The sequence below is a fragment of the Schistocerca gregaria genome, chromosome 8, assembly GCF_023897955.1.
Source record: "Schistocerca gregaria isolate iqSchGreg1 chromosome 8, iqSchGreg1.2, whole genome shotgun sequence".
Taxonomy (NCBI): domain Eukaryota; kingdom Metazoa; phylum Arthropoda; class Insecta; order Orthoptera; family Acrididae; genus Schistocerca; species Schistocerca gregaria.
Genome location: NC_064927.1, coordinates 162,364,475 through 162,383,656, shown reverse-complemented (window position 1 = coordinate 162,383,656; position 19,182 = coordinate 162,364,475). Strand labels below are relative to the sequence as shown.

Sequence of the window (19,182 nt, the reverse complement as noted above, 5' to 3'; positions counted from 1 at the left end):
TTAATTTATGTATTACAGGTAATTTTGCTAACTCTTCTCTCTCGGTTTGATGGAGAAGAGTTTCTCTGTAGATAGTGTAATTAGGAATATAGTCTGCACTGTATTTTGACACGCTGTGATATCTCTCTCCAGAGAGAAACTGCAAAACATTTTTACACAGGTAGGTAGAATTAAGCCGTGCAAAGCTAGATGTTCTGAATTGCGCTGTTTGACAGGGAAGCATAGCTTTACCTCTAATCCATCTCATTGCCTACTTTCCCGTGCATTGTTATTAGCTCGCGACGTCTGAGTTTTCCCTCAACGGAAAGTGTGCAGTATCGATGCAAAAATCCGTATTGCTTGTTATTTTATTTCTGTGTCCTAATTGTCGCCTAAATATGCGCACTCAACATCAGATGCTGACTCTACACTATTGATATGCTGATCTTAATGGTTCTATCTCCATTGGTGGCAGAGCACCAATCACAATTCTGTTAATACGCCACATCAGTGCGGAGTTGTTCTCTCGCGAGAAGTTAAAATGGAAGAAAGAATTCGGGTTACATATTAGTATTAGACACTTAATTTGGTACAACGTCTTTCACTAGGAACAGGGGTGGGGGAGTTATAGTCTGTCGGTAAACTAAAGAACGAGCAGCTATTGTGGTTGGAGAGCAGCTTTCGTCGGAAGACAGATACAACCGATGTACAGGGCGAGCAGTTAATTAGTTTCCCGTCTAGTAGTGCAGTGCAACTTGCAGTTAACGTAGTCCGTGTTCGTTTCTTCCCTTAAGTATATGAATTATTAAGTTCTGTATTCCGTACAGTGTTAATGAATTTAGTTGGAAAATGAACACTACTTGGGCACGTCTGCCCTCTCCGTGGCTGATTGAAAAGGCGCGCTGCGTGCGGATCAGTCTAACCTTGTTAAACAGCGGCCTGTTCGCTCCACAATTTGCCGACCATAGGGGTGGAAAACCGAAAGCCGTTAGGTACTAAAAGGTATAACAGGGCAGACAAACTTGAAATTCTTGGAACAGAAAGTGTGAACTGATGTTTAGCCATTAATGCAGCGTATGTGTGCACACTCGTTCAGCATACCTCGGAGTCGTTTCAAGCATAGAACATCAGCGCGCATTGTCACTTAACGGCAGAAAGAATTTGCTGATACGGGAAATGTCTCGTAGAATTGGCATGAACAGCGGTGAGATCATTCAAATTTTCAGCCACTGCCTTGTGACACAGCCTCGTAGTCTCTTAGGTGCTCCGAAGCACTTTCCTTTTTAAGAGATAAATGTGAGTGGTACGTACCCGCTCCCTCACGCTGAAGGTGGCCTCTAGAAGTCAGCAGGGAAGAGTCTGCCTTGTTTTGGGCCGGTTTCGTGTGTACGGATTTCGGATGCCCCTCTTCGTTATTGATGCTGTGCAGTCCCTAGAGAAGATCCTCCAACCTATCTTCCATCTCTGAAGGCAGCATTTCGGCGAAGAATTCGTTTTCCAGGATAACGATGCACGAGCACACTGCGCACGCCTCGTGAACACGATTGTCCAGGAGGCAGGAATAAACAGAATTTGATTAACTTAAGGCATGTGCTGATGTGACCCCTATTGAGCGTGCTTACACCGATTCAGACTTAAACAGTGCATCATCGCAGGAACCCTCCTCAAGCACTGGATGGCGTCAGGAGGGCCGCCGTCAAAGTGTGGAACAGGTTTGAGCCGCAATCTGTTAATCACCTTGTAGACAGCACTCCAAGAGGATACATGTGATCCACGGGGTCCACAAGCACGCAGTTCAATAAGACTTACCAGTTACGAATGTTAGAGAATCCGTGAGTTTGAATTCAACAAAAACTGGAAAATTGCAATCATTCACGTCTATGAAATAATTCGTCCATTCCATCAACTAGTTTTCGAACTTTTCAGGCTCAACTTAAGATGGTGCGCATGGAAGTTGAAGTTAAATGTTTATTTACATAGCGTGACGCTGGGTACTGCGGGTGTGATAAGAAGACATAAAAAAAGAGTTAAATATGGCGCCATGAGTAATGTTTATAGATGAACTGCACCGAAAAACGAATTCTGTTAGTTATTGCGACAGTAAGGGAAGCTTCGTAATTGGTATCCAGCTAGCAGCTTCCATTGTGATTGCCATCGCCACATTACTCATGGCGATACATTTAAAGTCTTGTTATCTACATTCTTGTTACAGAGCCAGTATCCACGTCACGCTATGCAAATAAACATGTGAATTCAACTTCCATGTGCACCATCTGAAGATCAGCCTGGAAACGTTTGAAAAATATAGTTAGTAGACTATACAAATTATTTGAAAAAATTTACTGGTTGCAGTTTTCTGTACTTATGTGCTATAGAATGTTACCACGTAACATATTTTGTTGTCAAAGGCAGGCAAATATTTGTATTTTTCAACAGTCTGCCTACAGTGGTGCAAGTTCCGTAACTTGTATTGTTCGGGATCAAATGACAACACCAGTTGCATTTCTGTTTGTGTTTTTGATTCGGATGCAGTGGCTAACCATAAGGGAAAAAATGCACTCCCTCAACAAGCGTCTCACCAGTCTGCCTGTGTACTCCCACGACAATAGACATTAAGTTCATGTTGCGTATGTTACTTTCTTAAATTGTGGCCGAGCTTCTATACAACGTTATTTATTTTACGAGGTTATTTTTTATGTATGTGGACGATTTGTTACGGAACATCAGTTATTTTACTATGCTTGTTTCGACGGTGTTCCTCGTTACTTTCTTTTTCATATAACTTATTCCATTTTATTTTCTTTTTTAAGTTTGTCCAGGTGATGACTTGAAAATGGGTTTGTTGGCCGAAATAATAGCAAAAATAAAAGCATTACGTGCAACTAATTTCGTCATTTGGTACGAAGCCTTATATTTTCAGCATACCGCTGAAGGAAGGAATAAAAAACGTTCAGTTCGTGCAGATGTGGAATTCTAAGGACAATCCGCTTAGTGCTAAGAAGGGAACCTCCCCATCGCACCCCCTCAGATTTAGTTATAAGTTGGCACAGTGGATAGGCCTTGAAAAACTGAACACAGATCACTCTAGAAAACAGGAAGAAGTTGTGTGGAACTATGAAAAATATAAGCATAATATACAAACTGAGTAGTCCATGCGCAAGGTAGGCAACATCAAGGATAGTGTGAGCTCAGGAGCGCCGTGGTCCCGTGGTTAGCGTCAGCAGCTGCGGAACGAGAGGTCCTTGGTTCAAGTTTTCCCTCGAGTGAAAAGTTTACTTTCTTTATTTTCGCAAAGTTATGATCTGTCCGTTCGTTCATTGACGTCTCTGTTCACTGTAATAAATTTAGTGTCTGTGTTTTGCGACCGCACCGCAAAACGGTGCGATTAGTAGACGAAAGGACGTGCCTCTCTAAAGGGAACGGAAAACGTTTGATCGCAAGGTCATAGGTCAACCGATTTCTCCACAGGAAAATACGTCTGATACATTCTATACGACACTGGTGACGGCATGTGCGTAACATGACAGGAATATGTTTTCGACGCACCTAATTTGTACACTTGGCGAATGGGTAAAAGGATTCTTCTACCTTGCCCGATTTAGGTTTTCTTGTGGATATGATAATCACTCCCAAAAAGTGATGAAAGCATAAGAGTTTGTCACATAAACAGCAACAAATGAATGCAACAGTTTCACAGTCACACAGTTTTCCCTGTGCTCTGTCAAATCCTGAAATTTTCAAATTTTTCCGTGTGTAGACCGTCAAATCCTGCATATGTCCAAGCAAATCTGAACATGTCCTGGAATTTTGGAGAGCGAAGTTGATTATGTGAGTGCCTGAACTTTGATAATTGACACACGATCACGTAAACAATACTGCTCTGTGTACCTGTGCAGCTAAAGAAAATAATTGTCTGAAAATAAGAAAATTAAAGTTTTCACTCCAGGGAAGACTTGAATCAAGGACCTCTCGTTCCGCAGCTGCTCACGCTAACCACGGGACCACGGCGCTCCTGAGCTCACATTATCCTTGATGTTGCCTGTCTTGCGCATGGACTACTCAGTTTGTATATTTTGATTTATTTTTTTCAAAGTTTCATACAACTTCTTCCTGTTTTCTCGAGTGATCTGTGTTCAGTTTTTCAAGGCCTATCCACTGTGCCAACTTATAACTAAATCTGAGGTGGATGCGATGGGGAGGTTCCCTTGTAAGTGATCATCATCTAAACTCTTAATGTTAGATGTAAAGTGTGAACGGTCCATAACATGGTATTAACTCTCCATTATTTTAAAGCCATGCGCAGTCGTGACAGAGCAGTTGGTACTGGACGGTGCGATGGTATGAATGGCCTCTAGCTGAGCGCAGCCTTCTCGGCCAGCGATCTGAGATTCTGGTCACGCGACGCGTGGCCGTTGCCATGTGCTGCGGCTGGTGCATCCGCTCTGTAAAAGACGGCCGTGTTGTGTTGCAGGATGCGCGCCCGCTGTTAGGCCGATGGCCGGTGAGCGGAGGAGGGTGCGCTGCCCAGCTGCCTGAGCCCGCTGCCGTCTCCACAGCCGGTGAGTAGCACGGCGGCCGCTTGCACAGCGTTCACACTTCTCCATACTGTTCACGCATTGTTCTTGGTGGGCTTTCCTGGATCTTCTGTCTCTCAAAACAGTGATTATGTATTGTCATTCACATTTAGTTGTTATCTTCATTTCGTTTCTTGTTTTCCAGCCTATAATACAGGGTGTCCACAATGAGACTCCAACATTTGAACTCATAAAATCTGACAGGAAACACAGTTTATTGACGAACAAATACAGGGAAATAATAAAGCAGCTCATAAAGTTTTCATACACAGGTGGACGGTTCAGTATAATTGAACATGCGCGCAACAGGTAACACGAAGAATATCAAGTCAATAATCGATTTCGTGCTATGTGTTGCGGAGCATCTGTTCTGTGACAGAGTTGATGACAATTCTTATGCGCTGTTTCAAGTCTTGCAGGTGCTTTACTGGTGTAGCTTATACCCGGGCTTTCACATAAACCCACACGAAAAAATCGAGGGGGGGTTATGTCGGGCGGACATGGTGGCCAAAGAATTGGACCTTCACGGCCCGTCCATCGTTGCGGGAATGTGTCATTTAAATATTTTTGGACATCAAGGCTCTAATGGGGTGCTGCACCATCCTCTTGAAACATCACATTTGGCTGCAGGTTATCTGTGGCACGGTAAATTGTTCTATTACCTCCAGGTAGATGGCTCCATCCACAGTCGGCTCCTGAAAGAAAAACTGCCCAACAATGCGATTTATCATCAAACCACACCTCACATTAACTTTCGGACTGTCGCGCATGTGTCCCCTAGGTGCATGTTTATTTCCCGACCCCCAGATGCACACGTTGTGACGATTGACGGCTCCTGACACGTGAAAGGTTGCCTCGTCAGTAAATATCACGCGTGATAAAAATGTCTCGTCCGCGGCAATGCGATCAAACATGAGACATGCAAATTCTTCTCGCTTTGGTCGATCATCAGGCTTGATTTCTCGCACAACCTGCACTTTATATGCCTAGAAACGTAATCGCTGATGAAGCACTTTGTGCACTTTTGAACGTTTCATACGAAGTTCTCGTGCTGCCTGTCGCACTGACTTCTGTGAACTTTGTTCGAATGACCGCCGTACTTGTTCCACGTGATGTTCGCTGATCCCAGGCTTACCACCACCATCCCCTTTCACAACACTCCCAGTAGCCAAAAACTGATCACTCCACTTGTTTATAGTGCTGAACAACGGGGGCGCTTTGTTGTAAACTCGACGAAAGTTTCTTTGCACTTGGGTCGCCGATTTTGTCTCTGCATACCTCCAGACCACTTGTGCACGCTCCTCCATACCCTCATTTTGCTAAAACAATTGATTGCCGCTCCACTACTGCCACTTGGAGTATCAAATTTGCACACCACAAACTAGTTGAGTTGCTCTGTCTGCCCCTTCAGAATTCACAGGTCCACCATGAGAAAGACATAGGTTATTAAAATGTTGGATTCTCATTGTGGACACCCTGTATTGCTTCAAAGACTACGAGAAAGCTATTGTCAGATTCGATTTTTTGGAGCGTGTGCATCATACTCTGATGGCTCCACTGATAAGAGTGTTGCCCGCGAAATGCAAAGGTCTCAGCTATATGTGCGGTCTGCCGCACAATTTTTTTCACGTCAGGACATTTCTTAGGTTAATTAATTCGATTTTCTCTTTAAATCTGTTTTACGTTCCATGATCAATTCTAACCGGTAGTATCATTCCACATTAGTGTCGTATTTCAGCTACTAGTTACCAACTTGATATACGAGGGTGAGTCAAATGAAAACCTTAATTTTGTAATAACAAATCGAAATTTCGCGCCGTTATCCTGTAAGTTGGTAAGCGTGCTACAAACAGCGTGCAGAATGGCCTGTAGGTGGCAGCATAGTGTAGATGCACACATACCGTCGCAGTATCAGTACGAAGATGGCCGCCCAACTTGCGACTTACGCCAGGGGAGAACAGCGTTCTGTTATTCGGTTTTTGCGCAGTGAAGGTGTGAAACCTATTGAAATTCATCGACGGAAGAAGGTTCAGTTTGGTGATGCATGTTTGTCTCAGCAGCAATGTCCACGAATGGAGTAGGAAGTTTGCAAATGGTTTGACTCACCATGCTCCCCGTCCAAGTCAGGCACAACGAGTTGTGACTCCACAGAACATTGCACCAGTTGAGGTCATAGCGAAGGAAAACCGCCGAGTGACACTGAATGGCATTGCAGCATGTATAAAGATTAGTCATGGGTCAGCACACCACACTGTGCGTGATGTGCTCAAGTTTCACAAAGTGTCTGCAAGATGGGTGCCACGGCAGCTGACTCCTGAAATGAGAGAACGACGTGTTGATGTTTGTGAAGAACTTCTTAGGCGCTTTGAACGAGAAGGTAATGGCTTCCTTGCAAGAATCGTTACTGGGGACGAAACGTGGGTTCACTTCCACCAACCGGAAACGAATGGCACCATTCCTCATCACCAAAACCAAAGAAGTTTCGAGCAGAACCGTCAGCAGGGAAGGTTATGCTGACTCTCTTCTGGGACGAAAAATGCGTCATTTTGGAGCATTACATGCCTAGAGGGACCGCTGTCACCAGTGCGTCATACACTGATCTCCTAAAATATCATATGCGGCCTGCAATCAAATCAAAGGGACGTGGATTGCTGTCAGCAAGTGTCCTTTTGCAACATGACAATGCAAGGCCCCACACTGCCCGTACAACAGTTGGAACATTCACAGACCTGCATTTTGAGTGTCTTCCTCATCCACCACACTCACCAGACCTTGCCCCAGGCGATTTCCATATGTTTGGACTACTCAGAGACGCAATTGGAGGAAAGAAGTTCCGTTCTGATGAAGAGGTACGCCACGCGGTGCATAAGTGGTTGCGCGGACTACCAAAAGTATTTTTTTTTTTAAAGGAATTTAAGCTCTTTGTAAGCGTTGGAGGACATTCATTGTGCGTGGGGGAGATTATGTTGAAAAGTAATACAGCTTTGTACCACTTCTGCACAATAAATAATATTTTTTAAAAAAATTTAAAGTTTTCATTTGACTCACCATCGTAATCGTACAGTTTCAAAGCAAATATAATATACACTAATGTCAAAAAGTTAAGCATTAGCATAAGAAGAGGACATATTGAGTTATCAGGCTGCCAGGAGAATTACTGAACATGCTACAGAATCACAATACACTTGGCGCACAGGAATGCCCAAAACATCCTGTCAGAAAAGTTCTGATCGGTAAGATACACGTTTGTAAGAAAATAACACAACAGGGAAATCTCTTCAGACAGCAAAAGAAGCTGTTAATGGAGTATTTGGTTACTCTTAGTAGCCACAGATGGTGCACAGCGACGTGGCATGCTCTATACGAGATGGTTCAAGAGCTCTCTTGGCAGTCGATCCCATTCCTCAGCGAGAGCGGAGCGGAGGTGTGAAAGTGTCTGGAACGGAATATAGTTCGCCTCCAGATTGCATCCCAGGTATGTTCTGTAGGGCTGAGATGCGGGAACCTCGCTGCCCAATCCATGCGACGGATATCTTCACCCTTAACGAATTCGTCCACCAGACCAGCTCGATGCGCCTGGGCGTTATCGTCCAAAGAGGAAGTCTCGACCAGCTGCTCCTCTGCAAAGATGAATATGTGGTAGCATTATCTCATCCCTGTGCCTCTGAGCGTTTACAGTATTCCTGCATCGACCAATGAAGGTGCGCACCTCCGTACGGCCTTTCAACATAATGCTTGCCTCCCTTACACCATGACGCCATCAGCACCAAACCAGTCTCTCTCTACGATGTTCTTAGGATAGTATCGGTTGGGAGGTTCTCTCCAGCGTAATGTGAAGTGAGAATCATTTTGAAAAGTGAAACAGGATTCATCTGCGAAGAGCACATTTATTCATTCATTCAAGATCCAGTTTTGATGCCGGCCGCGGTGGCCGAGCGGTTCTAGGTGCTTCAGTCCGGAACAGTGCGACTGCTACGGTCGCAGGTTCGAATCCTGCCTCGGGCATTAATGTGTGTGATGTCCTTAGGTTTGTTAGGTTTAAGTAGTTCTAAGTTCTAGGGGACTGATGACCTCAGATGTTAAGTCCCATAGAGTAGCATGGAGAGGTGCATCTAACCAGTCTCTGGACTGAAGACCACAAGAATAACGACGACAATACTGCGTAATGATCTTTGACTTACTCCTCAATACTTTGTGCAATTGTAACACCCCTCTGATCTTCTCTTCAGTACTGCTCTGTTTACCCATTCAATTAGCATGTTTGGCTTTAAATTCCTGTGTGGTGTACTGGAATTCATGACATGCTCTACATAGGAGACGTCGCCATTTTTTAAGTAATGACAGATGTGATGTGCTGTCAACTGTTTTAACCCTGTAAGTGTTTATGTATATTTTGCACTTCTTTGGAAACGATTTGTAACATTTCCTTTATACTACATGTATCTTTTTGTGTCTTCGGATAGAATTCGTGAAGATGGTCTGTGATTGAAACCGGTCGATATTTGGGTTTTAATAGCAACTGATGGCCAAACATGTGTTTTACACTTTACTTGACAGCTGTTAATAGTCACGTTCCAAAAATGTTTTAACCGTCTTGGATGTGGATTTTGCTACTCTCTGTATGTTTCCGGGCGCCTTGTTAGTAGGCAGACTGCAAATGCGAGGCGCGATGTGGAAACGCTCGCAGAGCGCGTGGTGTTGGGGGTTTTGGATGCGTGCCACAGGCACGCTGCACCGTGGAGAGCTCAGGAAGCCGCGCCGCGCACCCCTTCCGCTCGTAACGCCCACGCCAGATAGCAGACAGCCTTCCAAAAGCCACGGCCGCGCTTCGCCGCATAATTTAGTTCTTTGCGCCGCATTTAATGTTACTCTTTTCCTCGCCTTCTACTCAGAGACGGTGTTACTTACACTCCGACGACCGTCAAACATTCAGTAGCAAGAGAGGGAATTCTTACGAACTATGCGACGCACAATTTTAAAAGTAAAATCCAATCACAAAAACAGAGCATCGAACGTCAGTGAAACTCCATGTACGAGGGCGTGCCAAAAGTAATGCATCCAAAATTTTTTATTGTGTTCTCAGTATTACATCTGATGCATATTACTCGGTCGATTTTCACGCTTCGTTGACGCAAGTTTAAACCCTCTACTGCTACAGGGCTCCGATTATAGCGCGTAACTTGTCAATGTGTAACGTAACTATGTAATCGAGTTTCGAATTCTAAGAGTTCGTCCACACAAGGAGCTCGCGCTCCTTCAGCACGATAGTGCCAGACCCCAAACGAGCGCTGCGACATTCGCAGCAACCCGACGCCTTATATTCACAGTCATCGATCATCCTCCATATTGCCCCGATTTGGCCGAATACGATTTTCATCTATTTCCAGAACTTCAAGAAAATCTTTGAAGACTTGACTTTGAAAGTTATGAAGCGGTACAAGCAGAGTTTAGATTGAGCCTCCGTCAACAAAGTTAAACATTCTACAGTGACCATAGAAACAAACTGGTCTGTCGTTGGGAGAAATGTGTTCGCCACCAAGCTATGTTGAGAAGACATGAAGAATAAAGGCGAGGAATATTAAAAACTTTTAATTTATTTAAAATTATTGAGTTTTCACATAAAAACTTGGATTCATTACTTCGCAGCAGGCCCTCGTACGTGAAATTTCAAAAGTTGCCAGTATTCTCCAGATCGCATTTTGTACTGTGATAACATTTAACAAGAATTCCACTGGTTGGGATTTCATATAGTAGCGTGGTCGTAGTTGTGGGCATTACACTATATTAAAAATAAGAAAAAATTCGTTCCTCGAAGGGTACGGAAATGTGCAAACTGAGCCGGCCTCCGTTGTGGCCGAGACGTTCTAGACGCTTCAGTCCGGAACTGCGCTACTGCTACGGTCACAGATTCGAATCCTGCCTCTGGCATGGATGTGTGTGATGTCCTTAGGTTAGTTAGGTTTAAGTAGTTCTAAGCTCTAGGGGACTGAGGACCTCAGAAGTTAAGTCCCATGGTGCTTAGAGCCATTTTTTGCAAACTGAGCCCGTGATAGTAGGCAGAGGGGGGAAGGGAGATGTTCCACTCGTCTGGGCTGCGCGTCGACAGTTGGTCGTTATTTACTGCCGTGTATAAACGAGATTCATGTTGTCAGCTCTCCGCGTCGTAGAGTCCAAACGACACTTCAGTGTTTCACGTACACCTAAAATACCGTTCATATTTTAATATCCTTGAAATCTACCAAAAGCACACCTTTTAGTTCCAAAACACGCGAGACATAATTTTCCTGTAAGGAATGCATTTATTTGAACTTTTTTGTCTTTGTTAAATTGTGATTCTTCCTGGTTGACTCAAGAAACTAACAATTAATTATTTTTTACAAATCGATTTAATAACTGCAAACACCATGCAATAAGACAGTTCGTTTTCACAGCCCTTTTCGTTAAGCTGCCACAAGCAACAAAGTAGCAACTGTGTGAGGAAGTTGGCCTACTCTCATGCAAAGGTTCTTACATGCTGCTGGGAAAGTTGATTAGCTTATACAGGTATGTTTTATACCCAGTCATTTCACTGATGGAGGTGGCGCAGTGCTTAGCACACTGGATTCACATTCTGGAGGACAAAGTTTCAAATCCCCGTCCGGCCATACAGATTTAGGTATTCCATGAGTTCCCAAGGTCGCTGCAGGCAAAAAATGCCGGGACGGTTCTTTTGAAAGTGTACCGCCAATTGCAGTCCGCATCCTTGAAACATTGCGAGATTATGTTTCCTCTCTTTAAACTCTAATCTTCCTTTATTCCTTCCAGTCATATCTTACGTTAACGACCTGTTCCATTGTTAATAAGAAGAGGAAGAGAAAGCGGACAGGGAGGACAGTTGGAATTTTGTCACTATCGACACAGTCGTAAATTAGGTCGAAATCGTTCCTGTAAAATCATTATAACGCCTTTTTTTCGTTATACCTACTTGTTTCGTTGAGCTATGAATTTTATTTTCACTTATTCTGCCTTGCAGCAGCGGTAACACCCGTTGTCAGATCAGTTAAGCGCTGTCGCTAGGAGACCGTCTGGGTCTACCGAGCGCTATTGGCAATCAGCTTTTGTGAGACCAGTTGAGGAGTTGAATGACAGAATTATTGGCTGCTGTCACGAAAACTGACAACGGCCTATGCGCGGTGTGCTGACCACACCCCTCTCCGCATTCAGTGACACCTATCGTTTGAGCAAGACACGGCGGTCGATCGGTACCGTTGTGCCTGCGAGGCATTTTCGGATGGAGTTTTTGTCATTTCCATTTCGTCTAGCTTTGTTAATATCTTACAAATGGCAATTATTGTGCTTGATCGTAGGTGTTCGTCGTTATGACTCGACAGTGCATTTTTAATTATTTTTGTGCAGGGGATAAGCATCAGAGCTTGCGGTGCAGACAGGGACAGAATTAAGGCACGAATTTCGGGTGGCACCGCGGTGCGCCTCCCGCCGGGGAATTGGTCTCGGTCTCGGTGCGTTTTATGTTTTCCTCGCAGTCCCGGAGGCGTCGGCGGTGCCAAAACCGGCCGGCGAGTACGCGTCAGCCGGCGGCCAGAAAAACAATGGCGTGTCGGATGGCAGCCGCTGGCCTGCTCTGCGCTGCGTCGCTGGGCGGCGTCCAACGGCTGCGCTGCGGGCGCGCCCACCAGGTCGCCGGCTGGAGGCGCAAGGACGCGCCAGCGCTGCGTGCCAGGGGCCGCTTCCTGTAGCAGGAGCAGTGCGGTCGCAACTCGCTAGACATTGGACGCGCAGGCCGCAAGCCACCCTACGGTGATCGGCAGATGTGTACTACTGTCAACAAGGCCCCCCCCTCCCTCCCCCCAATTCTCTACTCTCCCTTGTGGCAAGCCTCATCTACATCTACATGATTACTCTGCAATCACACTATCTCTCTACCATTCCACTCCCGAACAGCGCGCCGGAAAAACGAACACCTAAACCTTTCTGTTCGAGCTCTGATTTTTCTTATTTTATTTTGATGATCATTCCTACCTATGTAGGTTGGGCTCAACAAAATATTTTCGCATTCGGAAGAGAAAGTTGGTGACTGAAATTTCGTAAATAGATCTCGCCGCGACGAAAAACGTCTTTGCTTTAATGACTTCCATCCCAACTCGCGTATCATATCTGCCACACACTCTCCCCTATTACGTGATAATACAAAACGAGCTGCCCTTTTTTGCACCCTTTCGATGTCCTCCGTCAATCCCACCTGGTAAGGATCCCACGCCGCGCAGCAATATTCTAACAGAGGACGAACGAGTGTAGTGTAAGCTGTCTCTTTAGTAGACTTGTTGCATCTTCTAAGTGTCCTGCCAATGAAACGCAACCTTTGGTTCGCCTTCCCCACAATATTATCTATGTGGTCTTCCCAACTGAAGTTGTTCGTAATTTTAACACCCAGGTACTCAGTTGAATTGTCAGCCTTGAGAATTGTACTATTTATCGAGTAATCGAATTCCAACGGATTTCTTTTGGAACTCATGTGGATCACCTCACACTTTTCGTTATTTAGCGTCAACTGCCACCTGCTACACCATACAGTAATCTTTTCTAAATCGCTTTGCAACTGATACTTGTCTTCGGATGACCTTACTAGACGGTAAATTACAGCATCATCTGCGAACAACCTAAGAGAACTGCTCAGATTGTCACCCAGGTCATTTATATAGATCAGGAACAGTAGAGGTCCCAGGACGCTTCCCTGGGGGACACCTGATACTCGATGATTTGCCGTCTATTACTACGAACTGCGACATTCCTGACAGGAAATCACGGATCCCGTCGCACAACTGAGACGATACCCCATAGGCCCGCAGCTTGATTAGAAATCGCTTGTGAGGAAGAGTTTCAAAAGCTTTCCGGAAATCTAGAAATACGGAATCAACTTGAGATCCCCTGTCGATAGCGGCCATTACTTCGTGCGAATAAAGAGCTAGCTGTGTTGCACAAGAGCGATGTTACCTGAAACCGTGCTGATTAGCTATCAATAGATCGTTCCCTTCGAGGTGATTCATAATGTTTGAATACAGTATATGCTCCAAAACCCTACTGCAAACCGACGTCAACGATATAGGTCTGTAGTAGGATGGATTACTCCTACTACCCTTCTTAAACACTGGTGCGACCTGCGGAATTTTCCAGTCTGTAGGTACAGATCTATCGGTGAGCGAGTGGTTGTATATGACTGCTAAGTAGGGAGCTATTGTATCAGCGTAATCTGAAAGGAACCTAATCGGTATACAATCTGGACCTGAAGACTTGCCCGTATCAAGCGATTTGAGTTGCTTCGCAATCCCTAAGGTATCTACTTCTAAGAAACTCATGCTAGCAGCTGTTCGTGTTTCAAATTCTGGAATATTCAATTCGTCTTCCCTGGTGAAGGAATTTCTGAAAACTGCTTTATTTTTTGTTTTGCGTATGGCAATACAGCGACAATATTTTATATAAGTACAACAATATGTGAACGAAATGTATAAAACAAAACAATGTGTAAATATTACACATGTAAAAAAAACAAGCAGTAGCACAAAAGGATAAAGTACAAAACTACACGTTGAAAGCTTGGCAACCCTGACTAGAAACTCATTCATATATTTAAAGCTCAATATCTAGATTGTACAGCCAATCCAAAGCAGAGGGTTTCACATATACAGTATAACCTCAGAGACAGGTCTGGTGTATCTTCTTAAGGGGCATTCCTCAATAATATGGCGGACGTTCCGTTAAGGTGCTCCACAGGCTGGTGAGTCACATAGAGCCCACTTGTACTTATATGCATTGCATTAGTGCAGGTACCTCTCTTCAGGTCAAAGCCCGGTAATTCCAGAATCATTCCAAAAGTGCCGCCATTGCTCCTTGATGTCAGGTTGATGTTCTTGTGTATTAACCCATATAGGCTTCCGTGACTTCAAACGGGTCGATGGTATTTCGTTCAAAACATCATGGATTGGTAGATTCTGTGGGTAATCTGAGTCATGAATTTTTGACCACTCTCTTGCTGCTGCTTCTTGCCTTCTCAATTGTGGAGGTGGGATATTGCTTAGAGTATGCAGCCAAGGGACTGGGGTGTATTTAATAGTACCCGTTATTATCATCATACACTCGTTCAACTGGACGTCGATTTTCTTCGTATGAGTACTCGAGTGCCAGACAGCAGAGCAATATTCGGCAACAGGATATACCGGGGCTATTGCGGCAGTACGTAAGGTGGATGCTTGAGCCCCCCAAGTCGTGCCAGCGAATTATCTCAGGGTGTTGTTGCCTCCGCATGCATTTGAGTCTTTCTAATTTTATGTTCGTGGTCTTCTCGCTGGATAAAAGTAGAAGATAGTAAAGATGAAACGTTACTTTCATTCATCCTGGAAGCTTCCGTGGCCTACCCGAATTCACACTAGCGGTCGCAGCTCGAATCCCTATACTCTTGGCGATATGCACACGCAAAACTCTACTCCGCGGTTTCAATTGAAAACGTTTATTGTCGAGTCCGAGCTGATTCTTTGCGTTGCTGCATATAAAGGCTTGCCAGCCTCGCTTTGACCCACGAGACTGAGTTAAAATTACCACCAGTCCAGGTCAAAGAGCCTTGAAGCTATCTAACTTGTTCCAGAAATACAGGGTGGTTATAATGAGACTTTCGCTGCTGGAGAGGCCCTGATGAATAACGAGTAATTTTAGGACACTGAAACTTTGCGGAAAATTTTGTAATGACACGCGGAAGAGAAGTAAAGAATAAACCATTCAGATAGATACCTTTTAATTTCCACATATGAGGGTAACATCTGTTAACTGCGTGTCATGATTACATTCCAAGCTATAATGTTAAGACCTTCTGCGTCCAAGAAAGGCTGGAACGGCACTACATACTGCTCTACTGCTGCCCGAAATAACCGTGGACCATGGAAAGTTGAGCTATCGTGCTTGAAGATCGCACATTGCGTCCAGATTCTTAGCCATGGCAACAGTAATTTTTCAACAATTTGTGTCGCAGATGGACGTCGGCTTCTCCCAAGAGCAATACTTAAATCACCAGTTTCCGAATCATGTTCTTTATCCCCAAGTGCGGACTGTCAACCTACCCGCGTCCCTTTAATGTGTCGATACTTACAAAGAGCAGCAGTCATGTTGCTGTTGTTTTCATAAAACGACTCACCTTATCCAGGTCTGTGTTGACTGTCTGCAACTATGGTGCACACTGAAACCTGTGTTTCATCCTTCCGTCACGGTATCAGAACCGGCGCCTAACAGCAGGTTATGGCGCGAACACTACTAATAACGGGAAACCTACAGTGTACAGTCTGATCATCGTTCCTATAAAGTAGGTTATCCGCACGCTAAGTAGTTTTCTGCATACATTGGCTCAAATAGTGAAAATTTAATTGTAACCATCCTATATTCCGAGATTCGATCACTGGACTGGAATATTTTGACAAGCAGTAGCTCATACATTTATGTAAAGGTATATAAAATTTCATCATCCTGCCCTAATAATGCTTAACTTCCTTTGTGAAGTCCCTTCGTATACTGTACAAAGGAATAGTAACAGTCCTATAACGCTCTCTTTCGATATGCTCAAACTTACTTTTACCCCTAAAGATTTCCCTCAGTTAACGACAGCATTCTGTGTTCTAATTGCTAGAATGCTTCAAGCTATCATAGATCTGATATTCCGTATTCTCATATTTCGTTCATTAGGTGATTGGTGGAAATGTATGGTTCAAATGGCTCTGAGCACTATGGGACTTAACTGCTGACGTCATCAGTCCCTTAGAACTACAGAAACCGAACTAACCTAACGACATCAAACACATTCATGCCCGAGGCAGGATTCGAACCTGCGACCGTAGCGGCCGCGCGGTTCCAGACTGTAGCGCCTAGAACCGCTCGGCCAATTCGACCGGCTAGGCCCTTGTATCTGAAGCATCTGGATCTTGTAGAGGATCAGAGCGAGCTGGGTTTCACACAAGCGTTATTTGTGGAATCCCTGTCGTTTTTCGACTTCTAGAAAAGGGCTATAAACGTGTTCCGAAATTGTACAACAAAATCACTTCAACGATATACCTGTACCATTATAGTTGTGTGAATATGTTCGTTTACCTACCTTGAAAAAGGGAATGAGCAGCGCATTTTTCCAATCGTTTGGGACACATAGGTCCTACAGCGACATGTAATAGATTGCTGCTGACAGAGGACCAAGTTATGTTTACACTCCAAGCTATAATATGAAGACCATCTGCGTCCAAGAAAGGCTGGAACGGCACTAGAGACTACTCTGTTGGTATAGGCATCTCATCAGGCCCAATCGCCTTTCCTCTGTTCCTCTAAACCACTTCAGGCAAATTTCAGGCTGGTTCCTGAGAAAAGGACACGGCTGATTCCTTCACCATATGGCGACATAAGGGAAACCAAAAACGTTACGTCGACCATAGTGTTTCACAAGCGTTAGCTGTGCGGCCGTGCCATCGAAAGCGCCCCCTTCAGTTACCCCAAGCGGCGAATAAGGCAATCGCGGTGATGCATCTCGACATTCCATAGGCTAGGTAGAAAAACATTTGAGAGTCAGGAAAGTATGCAGAATGTGTTCTTTAAGTTGCGACATCAAAATGTCTTGAATACACTTCTCACTATAGAACAGTAAAAGACATGTGATAGTTATCTACGACAAGTCACTGTCAACTTTCTACTAGACGGAGCTGTTACAAATGAAAAGGGACAACTCCATTTTTAAACGGAACCCCTATTAGTAACTATTCGTGTTGTTGAGTTTTAGTCCTACTGAGTTTGAGTTCATTCAGTTAGTCTTCTGGAACAGTACGAAGTTGTAGGTTGAGTTTCATTACCGGCTCTTCTGTCGTACATATTTTCACGTAGAAGAAGGTGTAATTAGATGAACGACGAACACTAACTTCACATAACGAAGGTTTATTCAGCACTTGCACATACAAGAACGCGGAACGAACTGAATCCAGCCAGAACACACACACACACACACACACACACACACACACACACACACACTTGTGGATACTACTAGAGTGGACTCGAACCGAATATAGAAATTAAAATTGTACGGTCCAGATGAGTTTTGAAATCGTGAACATTTATGCAATAGTTCAGTATCATAACCACTACACCACGGCACTACTTCGCTTCTTCTGCGACAATATCGACACACAAAGAGCGTTCTTCTGTATTTGTCATCAGTCTCTGTTGTAGTACACCAGCGTACGCCACACCTTCATTCGTCCTTCTTGAAGTCTTTTGGTATAAGCGTTACTTTTTTTAATTCTCGGTAGTTAAACTAACGAGTGAAATGTAGTATTCTGTTGAACAAATGGAAACGATTGTAATTAATGTGGAGTCCATAAGAAATATCTCAGAATGTTGTCATTCTTTATACTGAATGTTTCCAGGTGCTTACTCTTGCCGCCAGGTAAACCGTACGTCCGGGGGGGGGGGGGGGGGGAGGAAAGATGATTTGTTACGGGAGAAAAGCGCTAGTTCCTGTTGCTGTAAACCTTCATGTAAGTTCTCCACACGTCGCCGTGATAGACGAGCGCGCATGCTCTCTTATGGTGGCTTGCAAAGTTTCGAAGAACAATAAAATATCTGCCTATGTTCTTCATTAATTACGGATTGGTTTGGAAAAGCAGAAAGAAAATTGTGAGAGAATAGCTCAGTTGGAAGATACCTGCCCACCAAAAACAGAAATAACGATTCAGTTTCAGTACATATTTTTGTTTATTATAAACGTTTGATCCGCAGATTTAATTTACCCAGGGATTAACGTCATCAGTACAGCATGTCTTTCACTAGTAATTTCTGTGAAACTATTCCCACTCCCTCTTTGTGTGTGTGTGTGTGTGTGTGTGTGTGTGTGTGTGTGTGTGTGTGTGTGTGTGTGTGTGCGCGCGCGCGCGGAGAGAATGTGTGTGTTTGTGCGAGCGTATGAGAGAGAGAGAGAGAGAGAGAGAGAGAGAGAGAGAGAGAGAGAGAGAGAGAGAGAGAGAGGTTGCATTTCATGGAAATAAATTTCTTGTCGATTTATTACCTTGACTTAGTAAAACGATTTAACAGGTTGGGAAGCAATGTACTATTAACAGCGATCATGAATAAGATACTATACGCACACAAAAAAGGCGGCGGCAGCCACCTGCAAGAGTATCGGGAGAACCTGCCTATCGATCAGTTTTATTTAAGAGGCAAGGATCTGGAAGGAGAAGTGTAGGAATGTGAGGACAGCATACTACCTCTTGGCACGCGATATCTGCATGCTGAGTCTGCGTATTGGGTGATGAAAAAACGTAAGTATAGTACGGTGTCGACAACATAATCTCACTTAGGCCAAGTCAACAGCTACCCGCTTGAAAATTCTCTTGCCACCAGAATCTTAATGTAATTGACGACATTTACAATAGTAGTAGATGTTGTTGTTGTGGTCTTCAGTCCTGAGACTTGTTTGATGCAGCTCTCCATGCTACTCTATCGTGTGGAAGCTTCTTCATCTCCCAGTACCTACTGCAGCCCACATCCTTCTGAATCTGCTTAGTGTATTCATCTCTTGGTCTCCCTCTACGATTTTTACCCTCCACGCTTCCCTCCA

General features: G+C 44.3%; 1 protein-coding gene across 2 annotated transcripts in view; it reads left to right on the top strand.

Annotated features, from left to right (window-relative positions):
- The window catches only part of LOC126285449 (homeobox protein PKNOX1-like), a 656,766-nt gene that overhangs the window by 279,301 nt on the left and 358,283 nt on the right, over positions 1–19,182 (top strand). For both annotated transcript variants that reach the window (XM_049984835.1, XM_049984836.1), the window contains exon 2: positions 4,451–4,538. The gene's annotated coding sequence lies outside the window, so the exon portion shown is untranslated. The remainder of the gene's footprint in view (positions 1–4,450; positions 4,539–19,182) is intronic.